Below are 7,567 nucleotides of genomic sequence, written 5' to 3'. Positions count from 1 at the left end.
GCCCCAGGCCTTCTCCAGGGGAGAGTCCCAGCTTGCGATCCTAGAGGCTCAGCAAAACAGGACCTGGTCCAAAGGCGCAGCTTCTGATCACTGCTCACTGTAGCCCAGGGCGGGTCTTCAAAACAGAAATCCCTGTAGCAGACCACTTCCTCTCTCTAGCTGGAGGGCCTGGTACCGCCCCCTGTCCAGAGATCACCCGCTGGGAGCTGGTCTTGAGAACAGCTGAATTGTCACTAAATAAGGCAGAAGTGGCGCTCTCTGTGCTGACTGCCTGCAGAATGAAACCTTCAGAAAAAAAACCTACCAGAAGGTTCAGCTAAGACATTTAGTGCTGATGACTCACTTTCTCAAATCCAGAGTTTCTTTATTCCTCTCCAGGTAAAACTTGCGCGGCTTTTGAATGACTTAATGACCGCCAGGCTCTGGGAGAAAGGAGCAAGCCCTCTGTAGCCACTGTGGGGCTTGCCTGAGGCCCAGCAGGCAGTGCAGTTAGCGGGCACACGTTGTGCCTTTACACACCCCATGATCAGGAGTGACAAAGGCCCAGAGACAGAAACCTCCTTGCTAAGAAGGCTTGCCCAGGAGCCAAGGTGACATTCTGTAGGCAGCACCTGCACCACATTTTCTGGAGGGCATTCGCTCGTCTCTGAGCTCCAATTGACAAATCTGTAGCTTCTTGGAATAATCTCCAAGATGCTGTCACAGCACTCCCTATCCACTCCTGTGTCCTATGTGAGCTGGGACCAGTAACCTTTACTCCCTAAGGAAGCTAGCTGACCTGGTACCGACGACATGGCAGACCCCATCCCCTGCATTATTTCGCTTAATCCTCATCGCACAGTGAAGGATGGGAGATAATCATAATCCCCTCTTACAGATAAGAAACTGAGACAGCTGTTGAGTGACAGAGCCAGAGTTTGAGTCCCAATCTGTGGGGCTCCCCTCGCAGGAAGTCTGCTCCCCCTTGCCTCTTGGCTAGCCTTGGCGGGGAATGTCCTAGGAGCCTGAATAGCCTCCTCCTGTTCCTTGTTCTGATTTTCCCAAGCTTGTCGAGGTCTTGTCCTTCACAGAGAACACCCCTCTGGGCTTCTTACACTGGGGGTGGGGTGGGCACCAGGCAGCATCTGAATGGTGAGGCCTTACAGGCCTGCCAAGCATTCAGTGCTGAGGGCAAGGCTGGGAGCCTGGCCAGCCTCCAGCAGCAGGGGCTTAGGAAGGGGACAGGCAGGTGCGTGGTGGTGGAGAGATAGGCAGAGGAGATTCAAGGTCAGACAGTGTGGAGGAGGGAGCCAGCCCAGAGGAGATACTTGGAGGAAGCAGAATGCAGAGCTTGGAAATAATTTGCTGTGGAAGCAATGTGAGAGATGTCTGAGGTGACTCCGGGTTTCTGGCTCAGGCTGTTGAGTGGCCGGTGCTGCCATTTTGTAAGAAAGGGAACCCAGAAGAAGTCATGTTGGGAACTAAGGCTGAATACAGTGGGTTCGATTTTGGAAAGTTGGTGTGAAGTTCGAGGTGCCAGCAAAGCACCCAGATGGATGTGCCCATTAGGCAGTTGGGTATCCATGACTGAGGCTCGAGGAAGAGGGGAGGTCTAGCCTGGAGATGTTAATTTGGAGGTCACTGGTTTCTAGGGTTACGCTGTCCAATCTCGTGGCTCCTAGCCACATATTACTATTTAAATTTAAACTAATTTTAATTTTAAAAACCTGAGTACAGAGTTTATGTTTGGGATGATGAAAAAGTTCTGGAAATAGATGGTGATGGTTGCACAACACTATCCATGTAATTGATGTCATTGAATCGTACACAACAATGGCTAAAATGGCAAATTTTATACATGTTTCACAACTTTAAAGTAGAAAATAAAGATTAATTACAATTAAAAATTCAGGTCCTCACTCACCTAGCCATATATCCGGTAGCTTTATAGCTACATGGGACTCATGGCAACTATAGTAGACAGTGCAGATCTGGACTATTCCCATCACTGTAGAAATTTCCACCAGACAGCACCACTGTAGAGAGTAACTGGGGCCCTGGGGGTTGCTGGGGTTCCTGGGGAGTGTGGAGTGAGAGTGGACGGGAAGAGAGCCGTGGCAGCCCCGTGAGCTCAGCCTCTGAGGTCGGGACAGCAGAAGAGGAGAATGCAACAGGGACCAGGGCTACCGATGATGGTGGACAGCTCTGCGGCACGCTAAGGGGCCCAGGAGATGGCAACCCCCCACATTCCAGAAAATACATGTGACGTGCTGTTTCCTCAAAAGGGTTCATGCTTTCCTCCCCTCCAGGCCTTTATTCGTGGGGTACCTTCTGCTAGGAACACTCGTATTGCCGCCCTCCAATCCCCGTAACCTTTGTCCAAATGGTGCCCAGGGTGTAGGGCCCCACACGGCTCCTCTCCACATGGCTATGAACCCAGAATCTCCCAACCAGAGAGAAACAGAACCAGGCTCTGGTGGTTTTTCAGATTTATTGGGAAGACTTATTACAGATTAAGACCTGCAGAAGGGTTTGTACAAGCAAATCAGCTCTGTACCTTCACGTATGTGGGAGACTCTGTCCAAATCTAGGAATGCCAGGCTTCTGGAACCCAGTCTAGAGGACCTGCAGACTGGGGTTAGGCATGAGGCTCAGAGAGAGAGGGAGGGGCCGAAATGGGGCTGAAATGGTGCTGGGGGACAGTCCAGCAGGCAGTGGTAGAGAAGAGTGTAGCACAGCAAACTCACGCTGACTGTGAGGGCTGGGTCCAGCCCTGGGCAAGGCTGCGCACATTGGCAATGCCCTTCCAGCTGCCCGTGCACAGAGATGAAAGGGGCCAGGACTGAGGGACGGCCCGGCCGCACTGCGTGTAGGTGCATCCTGCGCTTGCGTTTGGTGCTCAGCAATAGTGAGGAACTGCCAGAGCGCCCCCACCCCCAGAGGCGTGTTCGGCCATAGTGATCCAAGCTGTGTTTCTGGGCAGCGCCATAGTGGGCATGGAGGCAGGCCGATCTTGCACATGGACTTCTGCTGTGCTAAGATGCAGCCGGTGCCGCTGGTAGAGGCCTTGATGAGCCCACATGCAGATCTTTGCTGAGCTGGGCTCAAAGTAAACATGGGCTGAGCCTCCAGCTAGTGTCCTGCTTCAGGTGGAATGAGCCAGCATCTCCTTGCAGCAGCTCTTTCTGCTTCCCTTATCCAGTCTGCAGTTCCTTGAGGAGCTCCACTTGGTATGGATACAGAGTGAATCTCCTCAGATATCCCCAGTTGACTTAAATGCAGTGGCTAGTTCTGAGCTTATCCAGGTGCTGGCTATTGAGGCAGGTGATGCTGGCAGGGAGAGCCTGGGGTCATCGGTGAACAGTTGGAGTCCATTTGTAAAGTGTTGCTCCATGCTGATCCAGCCCGGAGCCACCCTCCACGTAGACACAGGCTGCATATCCACCAGCAGCCCTGGCTCATCCATATACTGGCTGTAAGTAGGTGCAGAGGGGCTTTCCATGCTGATCCAGGTGGCGGTGCCCAGTGGGGCCATACACGCTATAGATGTGGGTTGTGTCTTCACGGGATAGGTAGCCTGGTGTGTTTACGCAGGCAGGGGCTTGGCCTGTGCTGGGCCAGATTGCAGTTCCTTGGGAAGCCTCATTTTCTGAAGAAGCTGTGTGGCTCTGCATAGATGCTGCCTGGTTCTCTTCAGACACAACATCATTCTGAGTAGGCATAGCCTCATTCTCTGCAGGCACAACTTTTCTCGAGACAGATGAAACTTCATCCCAGGGAGACACTGTCTCATCCTGGGTAGATGCAGCCTCATCCGAGGAACGTGCCACCTTCTCCCGGGCAGCCGTGGTCTGGTTCTGTGCAGACTCAGCCTGTGTCTCCCCACAGAGCTCTGGCTTCTGTAGATGCACCTTCTTTCTGCTTGCAGAGCAGCTGTCCACTCAGCTGACATCATCTCGTGGAGTCTCGCCCTGTACAGATGTAGCTGGAGTTCATTGTAGACACACTGTGTGCCTGGGGATAGAGCCACCTCCTTCGTGGCCATGGCCTGCCTCAGCCTACTGAGGCTCATCTTGTGCTCATGTCATCTGCACCTCTCCACTGAGCCTCCTTGTGTGCACGTGTCTGCAGCACCTTGTGAAGCTTCGCTCGGTGCTGACCCAGCCAGCACCATCATGTAGAGCTGTGCGCCACGGAGAGCCCCGGGAGGTCCTGAAGAGCCGCATTCGCAGGTGCTGCAACCTCCGCCTCCGGGCACTGCCTCGTTCCCGGATGGACCAGCCATCAGTGGTCTGCAGAGCTGTGGTCCATGCAGTGGCAGTCGGCGTCGCCCGGAGGAGCCACAGTCCCTGGCGTTGGTGCTGCCTGTGTCTCCAGGTTGGGTACTGTTCTGTGTTTGCTCTGTCTGCCTCTCCTGGCAGATCTGGGCTCTGTGTAGATGCAGTCTGCATCCGCCAACTGGGCCGGGCTCCATGTAGACGCAGCCTGTATCTCTTTGCAGAGTCTTGTCTTTTGGAGACACAGCCCTCTTTTCCTTGGGGAGTCTTCTCCTGCGTGGACACCATCTGCATCTCCTTGGAGAGCCTGGCTCCATATAGCTGCAGCCTGCGTCTCCTGGCAGAGTCTCGCATCACGTAGATGCAGCCCTCACCCCCGCATGGAGGCTCAGTCTGTGTAGACACAGTCTTGTGTAGTGGGGCTACCTGTGGATCGCGGCTGCTTCCGGTCGACTGCCTGGCATGCTGTTCCAGGTCACTCAGGTGGCCTGGTCCCTGCAGCTCGGGTTCCACCCCATCAGGCTGCTCTCTTTGCTGTGACATCTGCTCAGGCAGCTGTGGGCTCAGCGCAGTGCTGAGACCCCAGTCCCTGCTTAGGGCCTCTGCCTCCTTGGGGCCCAGGCTGGTGGCAACCCAGCTTGCCTGCATCTCTGCTCTGTCTGACTAGATCGCAGACACTGGCTTTCCAAGGCCACCAAGGGTGCGAGAATGGTGGGGGCGGCAGGGGGGAGGAAAGTGGGCAGCTGAGAGGAGCAGGGAACACTGAGAGAGGCAGGAGGCTGGCAAGGAGGAGATAGATTAGAGGAGCAGGAGCTGGGGAGAGGGATGAGGGGAACGAGAACTGGGAGTAGAGCTGGGAGTAGAGCCAGCTGCCAGCCAGGGTAGCCGAGAATGCAGCCTTGGATGAAAAGGGTGTCTTTCTACAGTGAGAAAGGAGGTGGGAAAAATCCCCTGTGACTCCCTGATTGGCTCCAGCCCTGGTCCGAATGAAGCCTGGAGAGTTCCGTGTGAGCGACTCCAGTTTCCCAGCCTGCCTACTTCTAGAACAGATTTTAGGCAGCCCTGGAGAGGTGTCCCGGTAGACGCCAGCTAAACAGCAGCTCTGTCCAGGTCAGCTGGAAGCCACTGACTCCAGAGGGAGGACCGTGCAGAGAGCAGAGCAGGTGGTAGCTATGATTAATCAGGTAAGAGTGCCAGGGGTCTGAAAACCACAGGCATTCAGAACCCACAGCACATGGAGCCGCAGTGTGTCAGGCACCCAGTCCATATTATCCTCAGGCTAAGTTTCCAGAGGTCCCTAAGACCTCCCAATAAATTGTCCCAGGCCCTAACTGTCGTACGTTCCCCGCACTCATCTGCTACTGTTCTCCATCAACACATGTACCAATCTGCCTTTGGCTCACTGTCCCCATGGGTTCCCTGTCTGTATGCAAAGCAAAAAGATACTCCCTCTCCATTTGGGCGAATCTTGGGAGTGGCCGGCTTTCTCTTGTGTTATGTGATGATTTATGTCACCCACTCAGGATAGAATTGTCCCTTGCCAATGTTCAGATCTTTGGGACCAGAACATGCCTCTCCAGGGCAAAGTGAATCAGGTAGACTGTCCTTGAGGGCTCAGGAAAGTGAGCATCTCTCCCTGACTAATGCTGCCTAAATTCCAAAAGCTCAGAGCTAGTCCAACCTTCTCATTCTTGAGGTGGGGAAACTGAGGCCTAGGAAGGTCATGTCTTCAGTCCTCAGCAGGGCTGACTTCAAGTTGTTTGACTCCTACCCAGTCTTGTCTTCTCTCCAGCCCACCGGTCTGCCCACCCTTTCGGGATGTGGCCGAGAGGGCCAGCCTTTCTCAGCTTACCACTCTCAAAATAATATTGACAAGAAGTCAGATTTCACAGCAGGGTAAGTGTGGCAGTGATGAGTGGCTCAGTGGTGGCCTCTCTGGCTTCGTGGGAGTCCGCCCATAACTGCAAGGCTCAGAGCCAACAGCTGCAGGCCTCACAGGCCTGGATCCACTTGCCAATGACTGGAGGCAGATTTACCCTAGGGAGCCCTGAACCATTGGAATGGACTCCAGTAGCAGAGCAGGTTTCTTTACATTGATAAAGAAAAGGGTTTTGTGGGGGTGGCCATGGGGAGCTACACAGCACGTATAAAAGCACCTCTCAAGTTTGTGCATCTAGGACCTTTCCCGGGTATCTTGGGAACTTTCACCAGTTGTCAAAGTGCCCTTTAATCTAGCTGAGTACAGAACTGGAGGACTGGAGTGTCCTTTGGGGCTGGAAGTGAGATATGGCTCCAGCAGAAAAGCTTAATGTAAGCTTATTCGCTCTTCCAAAGCCCAAGCAGCCTGTGCACAGAAAGCCACCAAGCAAAGACGAAGACTCCTAGGGCACCGGGCAGGCAGTGCTGCCATGATCTTGCCATCTCCGGGGAAGAGGGCGTTATGGCCCTTCGGCCAGACAGCCTTAAGGAAGAACCAAGCTGCAGTGGTAGCTCCCGAGCTGCACGCAAGGCATGTGAGCCAAGAAGCACAGTATCAGCATTTTCACCGGTGTCATTGTATTGCCATCATTGCAGTCTCCCTAACAACTGCCTGCCATTGCGTGCCTCCTGTGTACTGAGAATGATTCTCACAACTACTCTTTGAGATGGGTATTATACTTGGCTCCATTTTATAGGTGAGGAAAGCAAGTCTTAGGTAAAATTACTCAACAGTGTCTCACGGCTGGTAAGCAAGTGGCAATGAGGCGAATCAGACCTGGCTCTTGTTCTCAAGATCTTTTCAGTTACATCTAGAGACAGAATGTACAGAACTAGAATCACTGCTTCCTCCCAAGGCTTGATAAGAACTCCACTTACTGAGTATCTACTGTACTCCAGGAACTTTCTGTGCATTTTCCCATTTAATCCTCATAATAGCCCCCATGAAGATTCTACTATTATGTCCATTTTAGGGGTCAGGAGAACTAGACTCCTAGAAGTGACTTTACCAAGGTATCGCAGCTAATGAGAGCAGAGCCGGGATTCAAACCACTAAACCAGTGGTTCTCAAACTGTTTGATCTCAGACCCTTTTGTGCTCTGAAAACCTATTGAGGGGAAATCCTCAGAGACAGAGTAGATTAGTGGTTGCTAGAGACTGGGGGGAAAACAGAAAGTGGAGTGACTTCTTCATGGGTATCGTGTTTCCTTTGGGGGTGAAGAAAATATTCTGGAACTAGTTAGAGGTGATAGTTGCACGATATTGTGAATGTACAAATTCCAATCAATTCTGTGATTCGAAATGGTTAATTTTATGCCATGTGAATTTCACCT

The 7,567-nt window shown here is 52.9% G+C and overlaps 2 long non-coding RNA genes across 2 annotated transcripts in view; both read left to right on the top strand.

Moving 5' to 3' along the window:
• The window catches only part of LOC120606389 (uncharacterized), a 192,068-nt gene that overhangs the window by 147,103 nt on the left and 37,398 nt on the right, over positions 1 to 7,567 (top strand). The gene's annotated exons all lie outside the window — the stretch shown is intronic.
• Positions 2,998 to 7,567, top strand: LOC120606390 (uncharacterized). The gene is made up of 2 exons (XR_005653883.1): positions 2,998 to 4,356; positions 4,481 to 7,567. It is a non-coding gene; the product is annotated as an uncharacterized LOC120606390 (long non-coding RNA).

This window comes from Pteropus medius, unplaced genomic scaffold (assembly GCF_902729225.1).
Source record: "Pteropus medius unplaced genomic scaffold, Ma_sr-lr_union100, whole genome shotgun sequence".
NCBI classification, from domain to species: Eukaryota; Metazoa; Chordata; class Mammalia; order Chiroptera; family Pteropodidae; genus Pteropus; species Pteropus medius.
This window is presented reverse-complemented; position numbering and strand designations above follow the sequence as displayed.